Source organism: Pongo abelii, chromosome 14 (genome assembly GCF_028885655.2).
Source record: "Pongo abelii isolate AG06213 chromosome 14, NHGRI_mPonAbe1-v2.0_pri, whole genome shotgun sequence".
Lineage (NCBI taxonomy): Eukaryota > Metazoa > Chordata > Mammalia > Primates > Hominidae > Pongo > Pongo abelii.
In genome coordinates, this window is record NC_071999.2 from 43,463,618 (window position 1) to 43,487,948 (window position 24,331).

Sequence of the window (24,331 nt, forward strand, 5' to 3'; positions counted from 1 at the left end):
CTTTCTATATATTTAGACCTACATTAGACAGTTTATAATGTTTGCTTCAGTTATCAATTTAGAACTTGAGAACAGATGGAAAACCTTTTATATTTACTCATATTTTTGCTTACCACATTCTTTCATCTTTCCTGATGTTCCACAGTTTCTTCATTTATCATTTTCTCTTTGTTTAGAGAACTTCCTTTGTAGTCCTTTTAAGGAAGTTCTGCTGGCAACAAATTCTCTTAGCTTTCCTTTATTTCATAATATTTTTATTTCCCTTTAATTTCTGAAGGATATTTCTTTTGCTAACTGAAGACTTCTAGGTTGACAGTTCTTTTCTTACAACACCTTGAAAAAATACAGTGCCACTTCTCCAAGGTTTCTGGTGAGAAATTTTGATTGTTTTTTGATTGTTTTCTTTTGATTGTCTTTTGATTGTTTTTCTCTGTGGGTGAGATGTCATTTTTTTCTGGCTGCTTTCAAGATTTTTGTTTGTATTTAATTTTATGAAGTTTAATTATGAAGCATCTTGGCATGGATTTCTTTCAGTTTATCCTGTTTGTTTTTGCTTCACTTCTTTCTTTATTTAGAGACAGATCTTCTCTGTCACCCAGGCTGGAGAACAGTGGTGCAATTATATCTCATTGCAGTCTTGAACTCCTGGGCTCAAGTAATCCTGCTGCCTCAGCCTCCTGAGTAGCTAGGACTACAGGCACATGGAATCATGTCCAGCTTGCTCAGCTTCTTGAATCTTTAGGTTTATGTCTCTTGCCAATTTTGAGAGCTTTTCAGCTATTATTTTTTCAAGATCTTTTTCAGCCCTGCCCTCATTCTCCTTTTCTACTGGAACTCTGATAACATGAATTTTAGATCTTTTGTTACATTCCCACTAGTTCCTAAGGTTCTGCTCAATTTTTAATTGATTTGTTCTCTGTCATTCAGATTGAGTTATTTCTGTTCTTGTGCATTCTAGTTCGTTGATTCCTCTGTCCTCTCAATCTGCGTTGAGCTGATCCACTGAAGATTTTTTCTCATTTATTGTATTTTTCAGATATAAAAATCTCTAGTAGATTAGTTATATCTTCTCTTTGCTGAGACTTTCTATCTCTTTGCTGGGGCTTTCTATTTTTTTATTTGCTTTAGACATATCTGTAATTGCTCATAGAAGCATCTTTACCATGATTTCTTTACATTCTTTTTCAGATAATACGAACATTCCTGTCAGCTTGGTATTACTTAGCTTGTTTCACTCAGCTTGAGAACTTCCTGATTTTTGGTATGAGTGATTTTTGATCGAGACTTAGGCTTATTTTTATGTTGACATGATACTGTAGATCCTATATAAGTCTTCTGATACAACTAACTTTATCTGAGACCATAAAACAGGTATCCACAGGGAGAAAGAGGTAGTTCGGTTCTCCCACTTAGCCTCCATTGACACCCAAATAAGGAAGACTTCTCATTACTTTAGAGTGGGAGTGGCATTTCCAGTTTCCCACATGATCACCACTGACATAGCAGCGGATGTGGCGTGGTTACCACTAGGTGATAGTTCTCATTCTCCAGCACGTCTCTTCTGACGCCAGCTTCTCAGAGATGCAGAGCAGGTGTCCAGTTATGGCCGAGTGGAAGTAGAAATGCAGGCTTTCCGTGTGGTCTCTGCTGACTCCACCAGAGGTAAGACCTCATCACTAGCCAGTGAGGATGAAAGTTCTGCCTTTCTATTTGGCCTTCCCTGACACCACGTAGCAGATGGTGCCCTTCTTTGCAGCCCGGTGAGGAGGCAAACTTAGGCCTCCCACAGCCTTTGCTTGTATGGATTGGGTTGGGCCACAGTTTTGTGCGTACACTGCCTGGAGTAAAGAAGTTACTGTCTAGAAGTTTTCTGTCCTGCTTGTTTGTCCCTTTTCTGGCCCATGGTTTCCAGAGGTCAAGCCATTATTAGAAAGTTTTTGTTGTTGTTTTTTGTCTGCATTCTTTGGCATTTCCAGGTTGCCAACTTATTCAGCTCCAAATCTGGGGTAACTGAGGTTAAAAGAAAACCCAGAAAACTCACCTTTGTGTCTCCTCATGTTGCAAGATATTTGGCTGGTTCACCATCTTCTCTCTACCTTTCAGAGTTTTCTTATGCTTTTTAAAAATGTGTAATCTATGAAGTTTTAATTTGGACTTAGTGGAAGAAAAAGGAAAATATATGTCTGTCCCTTTTTTCTGGAAGGTACGATGTTATTTGTAAAATGAAAATAATTGATCATCATATCTATTCTTTTGGACATGCAACAACCCAACATTGTCACATTTCTACAAATAAATCACAAAATACAGTAAATCAACATGTGTTTTACATAGATTCTTCTGATGAAATATTAAAAACTAGTGCCAGTGTCATGTATTCTTAAAGGAGGCATGCCAGTAATCTTGCTAATATAATTCACTTTTTAAAAATTTAATCAGAGTGACCAGAAAATTTGGCCAAGTCTAAGAGTGTAAATCATGTTATTCATAGAATTACCCAAATTTTTCAATCTTCTACAATAAATAAGCAGGTTATTTATTTATTACCTAGGTTACATGTTTGCTTTGTGGCTCTGACAAAGTGATCTACCTTCGGACTAACTGATTATTAGCAATCTCCAGAAGAAACACTAGCAACAAATATGATTGCCCGTGTCATTGGCTTTCTTCAGTGATAAAGATAGACAAAAGTGGTAAAATGATAACTTTATAGTTAGCTGTTTATATCAAAGGCAAAGTCAAGATCATAAACCCTCAGAAAGAATTGATACAGAGATATTTTCTTGTAATAGACTAATAAAAATATCCACCATTAATTTTTTACCTAGAGTTTCAGTCTTTATTGATTTGGAAAATTGAATGATTCTCTTGTTTCAAGTTTATATTCTATTTTAAACTAAACATATCTCCAAAATATGATAGCAGAAGAAGTACACATTTTAATTCTATCTGCTCTACTTCATTTTTAGACCACCTTCTAAGAAATATTACAAGCAAAGCAGTAAAATAGTTTCTCTTTTCTCTTTCCTGATTTCTGATTCTTGAGGAATGAGGTAATTGTTCATTTGCTTTTCAGTAGACAGTATTTTGAGAAGGTGTCCCTTCAAACCCTTTTCACCATATTCAATTTTCTGCATCTCCCGGTTTGGTTTCTAGACTAATTTTATCAGACTAGATCAAATAATTTTATTATAGTAGCCAATTAAAGTTGGTTTCATACTTCTTACAGTTATTGGTGGGGTGAAAAGTATTTCTAAATACATTTTTCCCCTCATCTCAGTAACCAGCAGGTCATAATAACAGTAATTGTGTTCCATTAGTTAAACATATATCAATTATGAGACACAGTTACAAAATGTTAGGGAATTTAATCAGATTGAAAATTTTCTTTTAAAAAGATTTTAAATTATAACTATGTCATTAAAGAAAAGTGTTGAAAATGATAGTCAGTCGTTGATTCTTATGAAATACCAGAAGGCATTATTATAAAATGTATTATTATATCCAAAAAGAGGGAAAAATCGTCTTTCCAGCTTGAGTTTACATGAAAATCTGTCAAGAAAGAAGTCAGTAAGTTAGACAATATCTGTTGGATTTTTTGAGGAGTCTTTCACTTTAGTTAATTAAAGAACCAGCAAAGAGATATATTTCTAATTTTGTAGCCCAAAGTTTGGTTGCTATAGCCAACACAAGCATGCAGGAAAAACAATCTCTCTGGCATTGCTTGTTTCTCAGAGAGTTTATATATTTCTAATCTAATTTGGATCATTTATATAATTCCTTAAGATGCCAGTTTATTTGCACTTTATCCAATTAGATTTACTTTTTCCCCATCAGTCTTTAACGTTTTTGTGAATGTTGACTCTCAAGTCAATAAATACTAGCAGTACTTTACTCCAGACGAGGTACTATGGCTTGCAGCAAGTGTGGAATGCCTGAACTCTGCTCTTCTTTAGTCTCCCATCCCCAAGTCAGAAATAAATAAGTAAACAGGAGAAAATTTTCTAAAGTGGAATTCTTTGATTATAAAAAAAAAAAAATCGTGACACTAGAACCGCAATGAAGGGATCTGTGACTGGGCTGATGGTACCCTCACTTTGGACGAGGCTGACTGTGAGGACTTTGTAAGAGCTGAAGCTCTGCCACCACTGACGCCTCCTCAGCCTGTCACACGGGATCCGCGGGATCATCTCAACACTAACTTGATGCTTCTGTTTATTTTCTCATCTAGCTTATCTTTTCCATCATCAATTACATTTCACATGGATGAATCACAAGCTTATAATTTTCTTCTGCATGGTTCCTAAAGGCACCTAAGGATTTCTTTATTTCTACATCTGTACTTTTCATAGAATGTTGATGGACTTCAACATGCACAAATAACTGGGTCAACACTGAACACTGTCTTCAGCTACTGACACAGTGCTGCTCACTAGGTGCTCAGGCTCTGTCTTCACGCTGTTTGCATCAGCAAATGCTTTCCTTTTTAGTTACTCAGTAGACATTCTTTGTGTTATTTACTTTGAAGTTTTAAAAATTTAAAGATTTTGCCTATTAATCGTTTCAAAGAAACATTAGATCATAACATTTTACCTGGTTAATTGAGAGAATTGTGATAGCTGTGTAGTCACAATGAGGGAATTGTTCTTAATCACAGTCGTTCTTATCATTGTTCATGTGTGCCTTATGTATGCTTTCTTACAATTTCTATAACCTGTAACAACTTTTAATACTATTAATGAAGGAAGAATCACACAAAAAAATGGATTAATTTAATGGGAAGTAATTACTGAAATTCAAAGATCTCCTTTATTTTAAAGTCCTTTATTTTAAAGTCCTTTATGAAGAATCTGTAAATACTCCTGCATTACATCTAATTCATAGTAGAAATAGACCCAAATTCTTAAAGAAAAACAAAAAACAAGGAAAGTCTGCATGATTCCTGAAATCTGGGAAAATTGTCCTACAGCTACTTCCAATTTCAACCAATATTTGGTATGCTTTCCTTTTTAGTCTCCTATACCCACATTAATCTCCACATCTTGACAAGGAGAAAAATATACAGGTATCACAAACTTTTCTATACATAGTAAACTCTCACCTGAAAATGTATATATTAAAAACTAGAAAAATATTTTGAAATATTTTATTAAGACAATGAAAATATGAAACTTATTCTCCAGATAAGATACAACACATATATTTATCTTCTTCCCCAGGAATGTCTAAAGTATGAAACCAACTAAGTGACAAAAGATGTGAAGTATTATTCTCTTAGTCTTAGAGTTAGTCTGCTACTCTTCCATTGAATGAGTCATATCCCTCAAAGGACTAATTGAAATGCTTTCTACTTTAAAATTTTCCATCCTAGATAATTTAGTCTCTATGTATATTGCAACAAGTAACATACTCAGTATTAGTATTGTTGCAGTTATCATTGCTATATAACAAATTAGCCTAAAAAACTTGGCACAAAATGAAAACGATTTTATTATATCTCATAGGTCTGTGGAACAAGAATTTGGACAGGACTGGGCTGGGTGATTTTTCTACTCCTTGCACTGTTGACAGGGTCATTTATTGTTGCTCCTATGGTACACGGATTTGGAAAGCTCAAGACAACTCCACTGCCATTTCTGGGATGGATGGAAGACTGGCCTCAGTTGTAACTGCCAACCAGAGTGACCAAACTTAGTCTCTGAATCCTGGCAGTCTCAGGGTACTCGCACTGCTTTCATAGCAGCTGGGTTTCCCCAGAGCGACTGTCCCAAGACAACCAGGCAGGGTTGCATGAGCTTTTCTCACCTTGCCTCCGAATCCATGCACCATCCCTTCCACCACATTCTCTTGGATGTAAGTAAGTCATAAGGCCAGCCCAGTTCTCAAGTGGAGAGGAATTAATCTCCACATCTTGACACGCAGTAACAAGGTCAAATTGCAAAATAATTTATAGGATGGGAGACAATGTTGTGGTCAACTTTGAAACATACAACCTGAAAAATACAATATGGAAATTCACTTATTGCCCAGAGTCACTTGACTAATAAGTGGTAGATTTAGGATTTTAACCCAGGCAAAGTCTGACACTAAAAAAGCCTTTTCATAATAATTTTATAATGGCTCGGAGAGAGAAAGAGGGGAAAGAGAGAGACTGAGAAATACAGAGAATACTGCTTGGAAATCTTATTTTAGACTAAAAATTAGAGTTTTAGAATATCAAAGAGTTTGCCATTTATCTCTTGTTTGTTTATCATATCACTAAATCTTTGTATGTATCATATGAATCAAAGATCGATTCAGGTGGAATATTTAGTCTTCTCTTTTACCCTTTATGCTTTTTCATAGCATTGTGTCTGATATAAAGTAAACGAACAAGAAAGATTTGTTGAATGAATGAAGGCATGTTTTGTGCAAATGCTGGCAAAGGGAAGATAGTGTGTATTTGGAAAAATAAAGGCACAGTCTTAAGTATTTTCTAGGAATCGTAAACGTTTTATCTTTCCTTTGAGCTGCCTGTTGAAACATATTATCTGTGAGATTATTTTGTTTTCTATCCTAAGCTTAAAGCATATAAAGATACATATTCTCCTCCCCTTTCTTACCATTAACTTCACATTAAAAATATTTGAATATAGGAAATACGAAAATAGTTTTTGTGTAAATATGTAGGTTATTTTACATAATACATTATTAAATAAAATGTCTGTAGTAAATTAAACTATTGCAATTAAAAGTATAAGCAACTAATTTACTATACCTCTGTAACTCAAACTTTAAAAAATTGTATAATTTTCAACTTTGACTTGTTGTTTAAAAAGTTACAAAATTATAAGTGATATATAATTAAAGTGTATGTAAAAATATGTCATATAAGGAAACTTGTTTATCCAACTACTGCAAATTTTTTTAAAGTAACGTTTATTTTATTTCATACTCATAAATCTTCTCTCTCCTAAAATATGATAAACGGATGAATAGCATTTGTTTCTAAATTCTCTCAGAATTTCCCAAGGCAGTAGAGAGGATTTTTCTATTGCTTAGGAAGAAAACATTTGGTATAATTTATTTGCTCAAAGTTAGCATTTCCATATGAGAAAACACAATGTTGCCATGACAATATGCCAGAAAAATCATAAATAAAATGCAATATGACATATAACCTATTCTGTTTTAGAAAACAGGTCTGATTTTTCAAATATATGGAAATTTTATTTTTGAAAACTCTTTATAAGGAAACAATTTAATAAATAAAATAAGTTTGATTTAATTACATTTTAAATGCATCATAAAAAGAAATCTCATTGGATCTCAAGTTAGTCTCTTCATTTCCTTTTATTCCATTGGTTAACATTGGAAAATATCTTATGTGTGAAGTGTGAAGGGATCACCTTTTAATGGCTTGTGGAGAATTAATGGAGAATGCATTTACTATAAAATTGATTCCATCAGACATTGATAGATTCCTTTTCAGTTAGTATTTGCTTTGTCTAAAAGTAGCATTAGTTAGTTGACTAACTTACCTTTTTTTTTTTTCTTTTTTTTTAAGACAGAGTTTCACTCTTGTTGCCCAGGCTGGAGTGTAATGGTGCCATCTCGGCTCACTGCAACCTCTGTCTCCGATTCTCCTGCCTCAGCCACCCAAGTTGCTGGGATTACAGGTTCCTGCCACCTACACCCGGCCAATTTTTTGTATTTCTATTAGAGATGGGGTTTCACCATGTTGGCCAGGCTGGTCTCGAACTTCCGACCTCAAATGATCCACCCACCTCAGCCTCCCAAACTGCTGGGATTATAAGTGTGAGCCACCGCCTCCGGCCTAATTTACCTTTTTAAGCCTTTAGTTGATGGAATGAAAAGTAGCAATTCAGTGGGCGACTAAGAGAGAAGGAAATGGCATTTGTTTCCTGTCAGAACTGGAATTTGATTGTTGCTAACATTTCTGAACATAGCAGTTACTTAAGCAGAAAAAAGAGGAGAGAAAAAGACAACACATCTAAAAGCAAAAAAATGTGTCCTTTCCTTTTATTCTTGGTTGATGGGACCCAGTCTATAATGAAATCAACTTTGTTCCCCTCTTGGTCTTAGAGGTCCCATTTGGTTCTTTTATGTCAGTCTTTGTAGTCGCCATCCCTCATGTATCAGACCAGCTCTCACAAGTTCAGATGGGCTGTCTTGCGTTTGGTGATGCTGGCTCTCCACTGCCCAATTACAAGGATAAGGCATGGTTGTGGACAAAGCTGTTAACCCTTAGATCTTACCACAAGGTAGCATATAGATGGAGGACAAAACTCCTCAGGTCACTTTGATTGTCTTTGTCTCTTATGGTGCAAAGTGATGACCTAGGCAGTAACAAGGCCTTGATTATCTATCCCCCAGGGTCCAAAAGCAAATACACATGACCTTTTAATTTGGAAAAAAAAAAAATCAAAAGTAACCTGGGCCTAGGTATGAACTGTTTCTCTTAAGATTGAATCTTTCCAAAAAGAATTTGCTAAAGAATATAGTCCCTCAGCCAGGCACGGTGGCTCACACCTGTAATCCCAGCACTTTGGGAGGCCGAGGCAGGTGGATCACTTGAGGTCAGGAGTTTGAGACCAACTTGGGCCAACATGGTGAAGCCCCATCTCCACTAAAAATACAAAAATTTAACGGGGCGTGGTAATGCAGGCCTGTAATCCCAGCTACTCGGGCGGCTGAGACAGAATTGCTTGAACCCAGGAGGCAGAGGTTGCAGTGAGCCGAGACTGTGCCACTGCACTCCAGCCTGGGTGACAGAGCAAGACTCCCTCTGAAATAACAACAACAACAATAATAATAATAATAATAATAATAATAATAATAATATAGTCCCTGAGCCTCTTTACATATGTCTTACTTTCCTCCACTGTTATAATTATTATATACAATCATGCAAAATAAGCAGTAAATCTAGAGGAATAGAAAGTCTCAATAATATAAGGAAATAATTGAGTTATTTTTTCATTCTGAAGTTAATTTCTCCTAAAAGTTATTGAAAATCACATCTTTATTCTATTTATTTATTTATGTATTTTGAGACGAATTTTCACTCTGTTGCCCAGGCTGGAGTGCAGTGGCGCAATCTCAGCTCACTGCAAACTCTGCCCCGGGGTTCAAGCAATTCTGCCTCAGTCTCCTGAGTAGCTGGGATTATAGGCACCTGCCACCACGCCCGGCTAATTTTTGTATTTTTAGTAGAGATGGGGTTTCACCATGTTGGCCAGGCTGGTCTCAAACTCCTGACTTCAGTTGATCCACCCACCTCAGCCTCCCAAAGTGCTGGGATTACAGGCGTGAGCCACTGCACCTGATGAAAAGTCACATCTTTTTATTTAATCCTTCACAGAGACAGAAAATCATATCTTTATAGAAATATACTTATGCTAATTTTTTTTTTTTTTTTTTTTTGAGACAGAGTTTCACTCTTGTTGCCCAGGCTGGAGTGCAATGGCATGATCTCGGCTCACTGCAACCTCCGCCTCCTGGATTCAAGCGATTCTCCTGCCTCAGCCTCCCGAGTAGCTGGGATTACAGACATGTGCCACCACGCTGGGCTAATTTTGTATTTTTAGTAGAGATGGGGTTTCTCCATGTTGGTCAGGCTGATCTCGAACTCCCAACTTCAGGTGATCCTCCTGCCTCAGCCTCCCAAAGTGCTGGGATTACAGGTGTGAGCCACCATGCCCGGCCACCTTAATGCTAATTTTAATGCTTTATTCCTTATGACAGATGAATTCAGTGATGACATTGACTTCAGTTTCCTATAAAATGGCATTTGAATAGCAATACATTGGGAAGAACACCTTTATTCAGAAGGATATAAAGGAAATAAAGGATATCATCTCCAACAGTAGTTGACACAAATGATCATGTGGATCTTCAACATTTTTTTAGAAACCATTTGTTTACAAGTATGATTCCCTGCTTCAGAGCTAAAGCACTATCTTACTTATTTTTATTTCCCAAGTAATAGCAGAATTATTTCCAAATAGAAGGTGTTCAATAAATGTTTAATACATAATATATAATGTTGGCAAATCATAGCAACAAGTTTTGTTAAAGAGACCTGGAGATCTTGACCAAAAAGAATATTCAATAGTTTCATTCATATTTAATTAACAACAATAAAAGGAGACACTCTAGTATTAGACAAATTTCATTAGTTGATAATATGAACAAATGTGCAGGTATCAACAGTGTGCTCTGCCCAGAGCCCTCAGCATGCACCATTTCCCTACCATCTAGGGCTTCGTATTTCAAGCACCTGCAAGTTTGTGCTTGAGGACTTGCTGTGGTCACAAGAGCCTGTCCCACCGTGTAACCCATGTAAAGGGCTGCCTAGACGTGCCAGGAATTCATGTCCTTGGGAGCAGCTAATATGATATGTAGTTGGTAGATACATACCCAGCATCTTCACCCTCATGTATAAACATAGTCTCCCAGAATTCCTTATCAGAATTGAGCCCCAGGTGCTTACTCTGCCATTGGCTGGCTTCTCTTCTTTTTCTCACATTTCTGCTCCCCTACTGCTCTCAGAGGAGATCACAGCTTAAATAAGCTAAATGCATATATATCTTTTTCTCAGAGTCTGACCTGTTTTATCATACAAAATTATTTTTTCTTTCAGTAAAAATCTAAATTATTTATTTATATTTCATTGTTCTTTCATTCAATATGCATCTGCTGTCACCCATCATGTACAGTGAATTCTTGTTAACACTAAAATGTTCTTTTAAATAGGCCATTTTCAAACAGAATTTCTAGCTTTCATAAGAATTTAGGAAATAAATGTTTCAAGCAAATTTCAATTGATTAATTAAGCCTGTTTGTTTTTAGGCGAGATGGGCAATGAAGCATTGAGCTCAAAATGGCTTTTATCTCCAAATCTCCAGTACTTTGCAAACATAAGCTTATTGTTACCTAATACCTACATTATTCATAATATCTAGGATTGATAAGCCACATGTTCTCAGTTCTATCTTAGGAAAACAAGAAATATTGGAAGATTTTTGGTGCTTTAGTCAAGAGAGAATTTTAAATCCCAGTAACAGAATTAAAGCCCTATTAAACTTTACAGAAACTATAGAGACCATAATACAACTTGTTTCACATGCAAAACCCTCACAGGATAACTCTCAGTAGATGCACTTCTAATTACTTACCATTCTCTAGCACCAAATAGAATTACGGAGGCATTTATTTCAACATTTAAATAACTAAATGCTTACTTCAAGACATATATTTTGTTATTTTCCTTAGAAAAAAAACTCAGAGAGAATCTTAGAATTATTTCCTTCTCTAGCCCAATATAATACTATCACAATTGTGCCTATGTTGTTTATATGGGGCATCTATTTTCAAAGAGATTTCAAGTACACTATTTCGTAGAAACCTGTTGTCATTTTCATTTGGGGGAAACCAGTACTCCTAGAGGCTGAGCAACTGGACAGACAGGACATGCAATCGGGAATAGTCCAAGGTGTCCTTCACCACATTTCAGGGTGCTTCCACTTGACCATGCTAACGTGGGTGGAATGGATAACACCTCTGACCAGGGGGAAAATGCTCATCCATTGTGAATTCTGTATTATCAGAGAATTCTTGCATTGCCTGAAAAGAATATACAGTTTCAGAGGAAAAAGAATGTCCCTAGAAACACATTTATATCTTCAATGAAGAGGCAATGCTTATTTCATTTCTTTGTGTTGAATCAAATCAAATTCTTGGATGAAAGAATTCACAAAATAGTCATTATGTAGAAATTTTTTTTCTTTTTTTTTTTTTTGAGACGGAGTCTCACTCTGTCGCCCACGCTGAAGTGCAGTGGCGCGATCTCGCCGCGCTTCAAGCTCCGCCTCCTGGGTTCACGCCATTTTCCTGCCTCAGCCTCCCGAGTAGCTGGGACTACAGGCACCCGCCCTGTAGAAAATTTTAAAAGCATAAATCTTGTGCAAATGGTTGGATCTTAGTGGAGCAGTAAAGTCATTGATTTTCTTTGCTGAAGCTAACATCTGGTAAATGTATAGCTTCTTGTACTGTAGCTTAGCGGCAATAACAAAAATACTGTCATCACATCAATGGTCAGCCAACATCAAGAGTAAACGGTATTATCCAGAAAATAATTCCCAAAGAAAATGTATTTCTAACTGATTAGCAAAGCTGGCACATGGGGACCCTACATAAAGAGGCAACTTTGTTTCTTAGCAACAGAAGCAGAAAACAAATTGAAATATGATGGTCTTGACAAGAACAATAAATGGGGGGAAATCAGTGTAACTTGAAAAAATCAGGAGAGAAGTTAATAGGTATTGAGTAAAGTGGCAGAATACTTTTCCTTTTAAGAGATTTTTGATCACAAATCCTACATATAGAGGAGAATAATGTTTGTAGCCAAACAAAAATCTTAAGGAAAAAAATTTGTTTTATATAAGAAAATGATTCTTTCTACATTTTTTTCTACATTTTTTATTATATTGCAATCTATTATAATCTATCAACTAATGTGTTAAGAAATGAGAGTAAAGGAATAAATCATACTTGTATGCTTTTATAATGTTTTACTGGGGATCAAATCATAGAAGAAAACACATTTTACAGATTATCTGGATTTTAATGTATTAAGAAAGAATTTTCACAAAAAGTTATAATATATAAAATATTTTAAATTATTTTCTTAAAACTCATTTAAATTTTCAATGGGATGGGACATTTTTAATACGCAACATAGACATTTTATTCAATTCAGTGAACGTTATAGATTTGTAATTAATTAATTAAATTTATTAAAGACAGGGTCTTACCTCCTCACCCAGGCTGGAGTGTAGTGGCTCAATCTTGGCTCACTGCAGCCTCGAACTCTTAGGCTCAAGTGATCCTTCTGCCTCAGCCTCCCAAAGCACTGAGATTACAAGCTTGAGCCACTGCACCGAGACTCATTGATTAATAACAGTTTCTATTTATTGAATGCTTACTATGAACTGAGCTCTTAATAATCCATTTACATAATTATTTTACTTCATCTTTACAACAGCAGTAAAAGCAGAAATTATTTTCCTCTTTTCACAAAAGAAAGCAAATACCTAGAGAAATTTGCTTGTGGTAGGCAGAATGCTAATGGAGCCTCTAAGAATCCTAACCTGTTGTGTGCACACTTTCCACCCCTTAATGTTGTACATAATTCCCCTCTCCTTCAGCATGGCTAGAACCTGTAAATCTGGATGGTAAACCCCTCTTGTTGTTGGTTGATTTTGAATTAATCAAAAGGAAGATCGGGTGAGCTTGATCTACTCAGTGAGCCCTTGGATCCTGGGTATGTGGCCCCTATCCACAGGTCCTCTCACACAACCAGTCTTTTCACTTTGATAAATAGACCTAGAGATTTTGACCAAAAAGAATATTCATTAATTTCATACTAATTTAGTTAACAGCAACAATAAAAAGTGATACTCCAGTCTTAGACAAAATTTCTTTAGGTATTTATATGAAAAAATGTGCAGATCTTGTCAGAGAGATTGGTGGTGTGAGAGGACCTTTTGGTGGGGGTCACATACCCAGGATCTGGCAGCCTCCTCTAGAAAACGAGAGCAGTCAGTCCCTGGATGGCAGCCTGCAAAAATGGCAGGGACCTCCGTCATACAACTGCAAAAGCATGAATTCTGCCTCGAGCTTCCCAACTGAAACTCAGGGTCCTCTTCCAAGGAACCACCAAAATCAGGAAACATCTTGATTTCCCCCTGGTCAGACCCTACAAAGAGGACTCAGCTAACTGGCATCCAGATAAATGACATTCAGAAACTGTGAGATAATAAACGAATGTTGTTTTAAGCCACTAAATTTGTGATCATTTGTTATGCAGCAATAGAGGAATAATGTGGTGCTTCGAGTCCTACTGGCAGTAAGTGAGATGAAAATCCAGGACAGTCTGATTATGATGGTCTTGCTTTCAAATATCCTCATATCCATTTCCATATAAATTAGGGTTTTTTTTTGTTTGCTATCTATAGAAGCTGACTTCTGGCAAACTGAAATAAAAGTAAAAGTAAAAAGATTCCATTTCTTATGAAATACTGAATATCTCACAGAATGATAAAAGAAAAGCTAGACAGCCAGCCTTAGGAGGGACAAGACAGGGAACAGTTTCCAGAATCCTGACTGAAAGAACAACAGCCTTTGTAGGCAGCTGCTATTGGAAAATGGCTCTTCTCACTGCTTCAGTCTTGAAACTCCAGACTCCTGGTTGTCCCACCTAAGTCACAGGCCCACACCTGTAGTCATAGCGGCTGGAAGTGTGATTGATTCAACTTTCAGAATCATAAGAAGTGGAGAGAAAAAGAAATAATGCAGAATTGCTTTTTGTTTTTACATTGTAAGAGATGGAGGTTGTATTAGCATTCTCCAGAGAAATTGCCAATGAAATGTGTACAGAGTTAGATAATTGTTTTTAAGAATTGGCTTGGCTGGGAGCAGTGGCTCATGCCTGTAATCCCAGCACTTTGGGAGGCCGAGACGGGCAGATCACAAGGTCAGGAGTTTGAGACCATCCTGGCAAACATGGTGAAACCCCGTCTGTACTAAAAATACAAAAAAATTAGCTGGGCGTGGTGGTGCGTGCTTATTCCCCCAGCTACTCAGGAGGCTGAGGCAGGAGGATAGCTTGAACCAGGGAGGTGGAGGTTGCAGTGAGCTGAGATCATGCCACTGCACTCCAGCCTGGTGACAGAGTGAAACTCTGTCTCAAAACAAAACAGAACAAAACAAAAACAAACAAACAAAAAAAACAAAATGAATCGGCTCATGCAATGGTGGAGACTGGCAAGTTAAAAATTCACAGACCAGTCTGGCAAGCAGAAAATTCCAGCAAGGGGTGATGATGCAGTCTTGAATTCAGACGTTGTCTGGAAGGTAGAATTCCTTCCTCTTGGGGGCCTCAGTCTTTTTTCTTAAGGCCTCCAACTGATTGGATGAGACTCAGCCACATGATGGAGAGGAATCTGCTTCAGTTGGAGGCTACTGATTTAAATGTTAATCACATCTAAAAAATACCTTCACAGTAATATCTAAACTGATGTTTAACTAAGCAACTGGGAATCGCAGGCTAGCCAAGTCGACAGATAACATTAACCATCATGGAGGAGGGTACAAAAATTGGTTAAGGCTTCTGGGGCCTCTATGTGGGCTTTTCTATATTATAGCCCTTTACTGTGGACCAAGAAACCAACAAAAAGATTCTGAAAATTGGAGATCTTATCTTTCCATAATTAATGTCACAAAACAACCAAAGTACTACATTGAAAATTATGGAAACACAGTAAATATCCATGAGCTTTGGACAATTTATACTGATAGAAAAAAATAGATTACTTCATTGAATTTTAAAAATAGATGTAAAAAATATTATAATCATGCTGAAACAATTTATCTTAAATTCCCTTCACCATATAACCATTTTACTAATAATATTAAATGAGTGAACAACCATACATGCAGAAGCATTATAGTTGATTAATTGGATTTAATTTAAAAATCTGTGGGACCTGCCTATGATATGATTGCAGAATTAGGGCAAAAAATTAAAACATGTCATCTTTGAGGAAAAAGTACATTTTGAATTCTTATACATTTATAATTAATTCAGTTATCTAACAAACACTTGTTGAGTGCTGGTTCTGAAGAAAATTATTAAGTGGGATCTCAAATCCCTTTAATCTCCCTTTGTGATAACTTTATTGTCTTGCAGGAAGCAGATGAAGTAGAAACCATGACTTTCTAACTCTTGAATAAAGGACTTTAGGACCCTAATACACCTGCTCAAATTTAAGCTTTTAATTTTTAATGAGGAGAACCAAGTGACTAATCATCCCCTGTCAAAAATTGTCATTTTCGATGCTTATGCTTGCTTGGTTATTGACATTTGTATTTCCATAAATATATTTTGTCCATAATGAAATTTGTCTATAAATGTTCCAGACATGTGTAATGGAGGTTGTGCTTGAATATTTTTGTGGGCCCTGGATTCTAGCTTAATCAGGACAAATGTTTGAGGAATTCCCATACTGGGACAGTTATGAATTGGTATTACTAAGGGTTGCCTGTAAATAGAGGGCTACTCTATTTTGTTAACACTTTCAATTTAAGAGTGAGGACAATTCTTTCACATTCAAGCACCTAAGGCAATCTGGAAGGCTAGAGACTACCGCCTTATTCAGCATGACTAACATGAGGTCATATACTGAGATCAAAGAGGAAGTGAAAGCTCTTTAATTTCTAATCTTTTACTGTCATTTGTGGGGGCAGCAGAATGTAGTGAAAGGTCTGGATTCAGAGTGCCTTAACTAGAACCCTGGCTCTACTGGGTAATAACTATGTGACCCTCTCTGCCTTTCTCAGGTACTCTGCCTCGTCTGCCTCACTTTCTTTTCAAAATATGAAAAATGGCAATATGTTTTCAATTAGAACTATATAAAATAATACACAAAGAATGCTTAGAACCAGAGGAATCCTTGTAAAATGATAACCAGAAAAAAAATTATCAAAATTATAGCATTTGCCAATTTCTATTGTGCAAATCTTCCCTCTCCCCTGCCTCCAACTCAATTTCAAGCTGCCGATGTGACATCACTGAATTCAGAGGTAGAGATGTGCTAATTGGCTCTTTGGAGATGGTATGAGCCAGCTCTAGCACACCGCTGCTTTTAACAGTGCCTTCACATTCAACAAAAAGAAATTATGCCTTCCAAGTTTATCCATGTTGTCACATGTGGCAGGATTTTATTCTTTTTAAGGCTTAGTAATATTTCATCATATATATACACACACATATATATGAATATATATGCACACGTATATGCACATATATATGAAGTAGCACATATAAAGTATCGGAAATAGTCAAAGTCAAAGGAACAGAGTATAATATACATGTATATGTATATTATGCCGCATTTTCTTTATGTTTTCTTCTGTCAGTGGATACAGATTGATTCCATATTTTGGCTATTGTAAACACAGCTGCAACGAACATGAGAGTGCCGATATCTCTTTGATATACTGATTTCCTTTCTTTTGGGTATATACCAGGAGTGGGATTGGTGGATCATATAGTAGCTCAATTTTTAGTTTTTTGAGGACCTGCTATGCTGTTTTTCATCGTGGCTGCACCATTATACATTCCCTCCAAGAGTGTACAAGGGTCCCAGTTTCTCCACATCCTCACTAACATTGTTATGTCTTGCTTTTTGGATAATAGCTGTCCTAACAGGTATGAAGTACTATCTCATTATGGTTTTGATTTGCATATGCTAAGTAAAATAAGCCAGCCACAAAAGGACAAATAGTACATGACTCCACTTATATGAAGTATCTAAAATAGTCAAACTCAAAGGAACAAGTTATAATGGTGGTTGCCAGGGGTTTGGGGTGAGGGGGAAATAGGGAGTTGCTGTGTTGTACAATATTTCATGTATAATTAACAATACTGTATTTTGCAGTAAGAAATTTATTAAAAGAATAAATTGAATTATGTAAAGTGTTTGTATTATAAATAAATAAATATTAGTAGTAGTCCTACTTTCTTGAAAACTTATAACTAAACATTGTCTCATCAAAGAGGTCACCATAACAGGCAGATTCCGAAACACTCTTTTAGTCTGCTTTATGCTGCTGTAACAGAATTCCTGAGACTGAGGAACTTATAATCTACATATATTTATTTGGCTTATGGCTCCGAAGACTGTGAGGTCCAAGATCAAAGGGGTGCATCTGCTGAGGGCCTTCTTGTTGTGTCATCCCATGGCAGAAGGCAGAAGGGCATGCCAGACAGAGAGAAAGTGAGAGAGGAAGAGGTTGAACTCACAACCCCGAACCCTTTTTTAATCGGCATTAATCCATTCATGAGGGCAAAGCCCTCATGACCTAAATACCTCTCATCAGGCCCCACCTCCCAACACTGTTTCATTACGGATTGGTTCCAACACATGAATTTTGAGGGACACATTCGAACGATAGCACTCCTCAAGTTCCTAGCACCTACTTTATGACATCCCCTGGTCAACAAGAGAAAGATGCATCTGTTCTGTAGACCTACTTTTTTCATGCTGTAGTTATTATTTTTCTACTTCGGCTGCTCTTATCAAGATCAGGGCAATTAGCAGCAAAAACTTAACCTGCCATGGTGCTATCCATGGTCAGACAAATCTTCAGCTGTTCTTACGTATAAGCAACTACACAGGGACAGAGATTGTGTTTGTTGGTTCTAAATTACAGCTTGGGACCTAAACAAATATCTTTAGTAGCTACTCTAGTTTTAAAACCAAAAGTGCCATGATTTGTTTGACTAATTTCAGAATTTCTATTGAGTGTTCTTTGGTTCCAGGTAGCTGCATGGGGATGGAGTCTTCATCTTTTTCATAGCAAATGAATTTTGGAACAAAATTTGCCTGTAATGAGTGTTATTTTCTCAATGGGAGGAAACCTCTTATTTTAATCAGTGTTGAAAATAAATATTACTTTGATTTGGACTTGTATTATTTTATTTGATATTACAAAACTCTTTTCTTTGTGAAAAAGGAGATGGAATATTATTTTGCTTTTAAACTATTCCAAAAAGGCAAAGTAAAACCACACAATCTGATGAATATGACTCAATCACATTGAAGACGCCTTCCTCTCATTCCCCAACTCCTCATTCTGGCACCAATTTATATGATTCTTGTATTATTGTACCATTTAGCAAAATATTAAATGTTTGTGATTACTTTGTTTTAAAATAAAAATTGTTTGTAAGATAGAACACTTGTCTGATTTCCACGATTTCTCTATCAAAGAATATGATATTGGACAAGTAACTAAATATCCCTAGATTTTCATGTCTTCACCTGTAAAATTAAAAATGTAGAGTAAGGGAATATTTAAGGACACTTTCGGCCAAATTAGTATATTTTTAAAGAAACGCCAAATCAAAATGATAAACCCAAAAAGATCAAACTTTTTGGTGTCAGAGATCATCAAGAAACATTTTGCATAAAATCACACTATCTTTTTTTCTTTACTCCTGAATTTTGTATTTGAAAGTGAATAGGCTTTCATTCAGGTTGGAGAGGTTATTGTTCAAATCCTAACCTTACTATATATTGCTTATTGACTTTAAACTATAAAATTTATTCATTTGACAAATATTTTTGAGCACCTTCTCTATACCAGCCACTGTTCTAGGCATGGTTCAGGGCCTGTTCTAAGATAATAAAATTTGGATATAAGGATACAAAGTCACTGTCCTCATGGAGACTACATTCTGGTGGGTGAATACAGAAATTTTAAAGATAAATTAATATATAATATTAAGTAGCAATAAGAACTAACAAGAAAATTAAAGTCAAGGAAGAGGATAAATCATGGTTGAAATATTGTTTTACACAAGGTGGTCAAGAACTCTCTAAAGTGGTGAGGCAGAGGAAGAACAAGAGCCAATTCCCTGAGGTAGAATCACACTGGTGTGTTCAAGCATTGACAAGAAAATCAGGGTAGTTGAAACATACTGAGTGATGGTGACTGATAGTGTGAACAGGATCGTGGCAGCATATGTAGGCCAAGTGTATTTGTCATTATGTAACAAATTATCTCCCACTTAGTGGCTTAACATGACTTACATTTATTATCTTACAGTTTCCATGGATCATAAATCCAGACACAGCTTAACTGGGTCCTCTGCCCAGGGTCTCATGAGGCTGCAGTCAAGGTGTTGGCCAGGCTGCATCCTCATCTGGAGGTTCAACTGGTTAAGAGTTCACTTCCAGATTCATTCAGGTTGTTGACAGAATTTGTTTTCTTGAAAGCATATGACTGAATACCCCATTTTCTTGTTAGTTCTCAGCTTCTGGATGTTGCTCTCAGGCACTGGCCATGTGGCCCACTCCGTAACTAATTAACAAAATGCCTATTTCTTTAAGGCAGGCACAGGAAGCTATTTTCAGGAAGCCTTCAGTCTCTCTTCCAATGGATTTCATCTAATTCAAGCATCCCAGGATAATTTCCTTTTCATTTAACTTAAAATCAACTGATCTGGGATCTTAACTATATTTGCAAAATCCATTCACCTTTGCAATATAATGTAACCTACTCAAAAAAGTGACAGCCAATTGTATCCTATTCATGGACCCCACTCACTCCTAAGGGAAGGGAATTATAAAAGATAGGTACACCGGGGTGGGTATCTTGAGAGCCATTTTAGCATTTTGCCCACCACACCAAGGTAAAAACCTTAGATTCTGTCTTAGAGTAATGGGAAGTCATTAGAATATTTTATGCAGGAGGGTGACATAATTAACTTTAGTTTTTAAAAGGATTACCCTTGCTGCTCTTGGAGAATGTACTGTAGGGCTACAAGAATGGAAGCAGTGAAAAAATTAGGAGGCTTATGCAGTAGTATAGGAGTGAGATGATGATGATCTGGACTGGTGTGATAGTAATGAGTGTAGTCATATTTTCTATATATTTTGATATGGCATTTAGATGGTTATAAGATAATGCATTTAGCATTAGTAATGAATAAGATATGCATTTAGCATATGATGAATAAGATATGCATTTAGCATTAGTAGATACTAAACAAAGGTAAGTTACCTTTCATTCATATTATTATATTTCTTATTTGGGAGAGATATTATTTTCTTTAAATAATCATATGGCAAAGAAGACTGGCACCCTGACAGAATTTATAAATTTACAGAGTTTTTTTAAATCAAAATCTAAGTAGTTGAAGATTAAGAAATGAACAGTGAAAGTTCAGCATATAAAGAAAAATTGGTTCATTTTCTTCTCACTCTGAAAATTCAGTGTACATTATTATTCTCCTTGCTTTATACTCAACCAAGTAAAAGGGGAGTGGTTTTTGGATGTAAGACTCAACTGCATTTAATTGCACCCTTTAATTAAATCTGGCTTGTGTCTGAAAGTACTAAGTTATACCAGAGAAAAATGGCTCCTTTCGCCGGTAAGAGATACTGTGAGAGAGAAAAAAAATTATGGCTTCAAATCTCAATCTCTAGAGTACCACTAAAGTAAAAGCGTTTGTCAAAACAGCCATATCCACGAGTGTCAGTGATTCAGCCCAGAGCAGTATTTCAGAATTTCCATTATGTTTGTATGCAAGAAACCAAGAGAAATGAGCCAGTTCTCTCCCCAGAGGATGACTGAGGTTTAATGAGTACGTGGTTGTAGGAGCTTTTAGCTCCTGTGTATACAAGATTTTAGAAGACACTATTATATTAAGAACATAATATATGCAAGGCCTACATTTATCCTTTTAGAAACAAAGTTGATTAAAATTTTTAAGATAAGAATTGTAAAGATAATTTCTCACTGGCTTTTCATCAAAGAGATCCCCATATGCAGTAATCAGAAATATTGATTTATGACTTAAGATGCCAGATATGTACGTGGCGACTATGCTATCCAAAGTAGCTTTACAATTGAAGGGAAGGATGAGGTTCTATTTGCTAGTGCCCATAAGAATGACACTCCTGCTGACTTCTAGAACAGAGGTTCTAAAATCTATGTGCATATTAGAATTTTCTGGGTACTTTTTAGAAATTACCAAGGTCTATAGGTTTCACGTCAAGAGATGATGATCTAATTAATTTGGAGGTAGAGTCTGAGCATAAGTCAATTTTTAAAAATAAACATGATAGGCAAAATTTTGGCTCCAAAATGTGTTCCTTTTCTAATCTCCAGAATCTGTCAATGTTATAGGACTTTACAGATGTGGTTCAGGTAACAGGCCTTGAGACACCAAGATTACTGGGCCCACTCCAATCACAGAAGCACTTAAAATCAAAGGCTACTTCCTGGCTAAAGTCAGGGATGGGCCAGAAGAAAGGAAAGATTTGAGTTTGAGCAACTCAACCTACAATTACTGGCATTGAAGAGGAGAGAAGGCCCATGAGCCAAGGAATATGGGGCACCTCAAAGACTGGGAATAGCCCTCAGCTGACATCAACCAAATAAATAGGAATATCAGTCCTACAATGGAAAGGAACTGAATTCTACTAACAACTGGGAAAAACTAGGAAACAAATTCTACCCTAGAGTCTACAGAGAAGAGCATAATCCTGTTGTTATCTTGATTTTAGTCCAGTGAGCCCCATGCCAGATAATATTAAATTATGTTGTTTAAGCTCCTAGTTTTGTGGTAATTTGTTTATGGCAGCAATGGACATAAGTATAAATAATTTTGTATATATTATACATAAAATCATAATATAATAAATTTTGTATTTTAGACTAGTTTTAGGTTTACAGAAAATTTGCAGAGATAGTACAGAATTCCCATAAATCCCACATCCAGCTGCCTTTGTTATTAGTATCTTACATTAGTATGCTACATGAGTCACAAGCAGTAAAACAATATTAATTCATTATTACTACCTAAAATTCATACTTTATTCAGGTTTGTTTCATTTTTACCTAATGTTCTTTTTCTGTTCTGGGATCCAATCTAGATTAGATTTGTCTGATGTTTTCCTGGGGTTATGCGATTCTGGGGAGGAAGACCACAGCAAAGTACCATACTCATCACATCATATCAAGGGTACTTGCAACCTGAGGGGTTTATCAGTACTGATCACCTGGCATTTGACAGGCTTCTCCTCTCTTTCATGCTCCTTGGAAAGAAGCCATTGTATCTAGCCCACACTTAAGGGGTGGGGAGTTATTTATGCCTCATCTCTTTGAGGAATAACCATACAATTTATTTGGAATTATTCTACACATGAAATGTATTCTTTTCCATTATTTATTTATTCAATACCTTGTTTACATCAGTGTGGACTCATGGATATTTATCTTATACTTTAATGCTACTTTATTTTGTTGCTCAAATTGTTCTAGATTTGGCTAGCAGGATCTCTTTCAAATGACTCCTGTGTCCTTTTGACATACTTTTATCGCCATGTTTTTTGAGTACTTTCTTATTTTCTTTTGCTACAAGATGTTCCAGACTTATCTCGTGTATTCCTTACCCCAATCCTAGACTCATCCATTTCCCCAGGAAGCTCTAGTTTCTTTTATTTGAGAATGGTATTTAAAAATCAATTTGTGAGCTGTATATAGTCATGGCTACTGAGAAGGCATTACTTCTGAACTTTCTCAGCTGAGAGAACAAGGAAATACATGTGTGTATACTAACCCACAAATATACACCTATCTATAAATATCTCCACATGTATCCCCCCGTATGTATACAAAGCTAGACATGAGCTCATACTGATGGCTCCAAATATCATCCATACCACATAGATTATTGTAGTCTTCCTTCTTACCTGTCTAGAACCTCCCATTCCAACAGTGAGAAACCTGGTTCCACCAGCCTCCCACCATTTTTACATGTTCCATTGTACTATACATGTATAGTGGTTTGAGAATTGTCAGCCTGGGAAACAGCTTTACCAAATAGAGTACAGAACTTATAATTAGCTCCTTTTGTTTGGGTTTTGCAGTCACCATTCATTTCTGGATTTACTTAGGTAAGCATCTTTTCCCCCACAGCCATAGCGAAGTTATTTCATACATTTGTATTTAGAGTTTTCTATTTAGATAATCATGTCATTAGCAAATAAGCACAGGTTTATTTTTTTCCTTTAAAATATTTATATATTTCATTTTTTGTCTTATTTTATTCTCTAGGACTTACAGAATGATGATAAATAGGCATGATGAATGAGGACATCCTTGCCTTTTTCCTAATCTTAGGGGGAAGTTGTTCAGTCTCACATTAAGTATGCTGTTAGCTCTAGGATTTTTAGTTATTCCCTTTACTAGGTTAAGGATTTCTCTTCTTTTCCTATGATTTTGAGAGTTTTATTATGAATGGGTGTTGAACTTTGTTGATTGCTTTTTCTGAATCTATTGATATGATCACATGGTTTCTCCCATTCATTCTGTTAATATGATAAATGATATTAATTGCTTTGTGAAAGTTGGAATCAATATTGCATTCCTGGAATAAACCACTTGGTTGTGATGTATTAACCTTTTTGTATATTGCTGGATTCAATCTGCTACTATTTGATTAATGATGGCATCTTCATTTATAAGACATGTTGGTTTGTAGTTTTATTTTCTTGCAGTGTCTTATGTTGACATTAAGGTAGTGTTAGTTTAATAAAATGAGATAAGAAGTGTTCTTTCTATTTTTACATTATGGAAAAATTGTAGAATATCAGTATAATTTCTCGTTGAATGTTTGGTAACATTCACCATTAAACCCACCTGGGCCTGTTTCTTTCTTTTTTTGGCAAGTTTTAATTACTGAATCAATTTA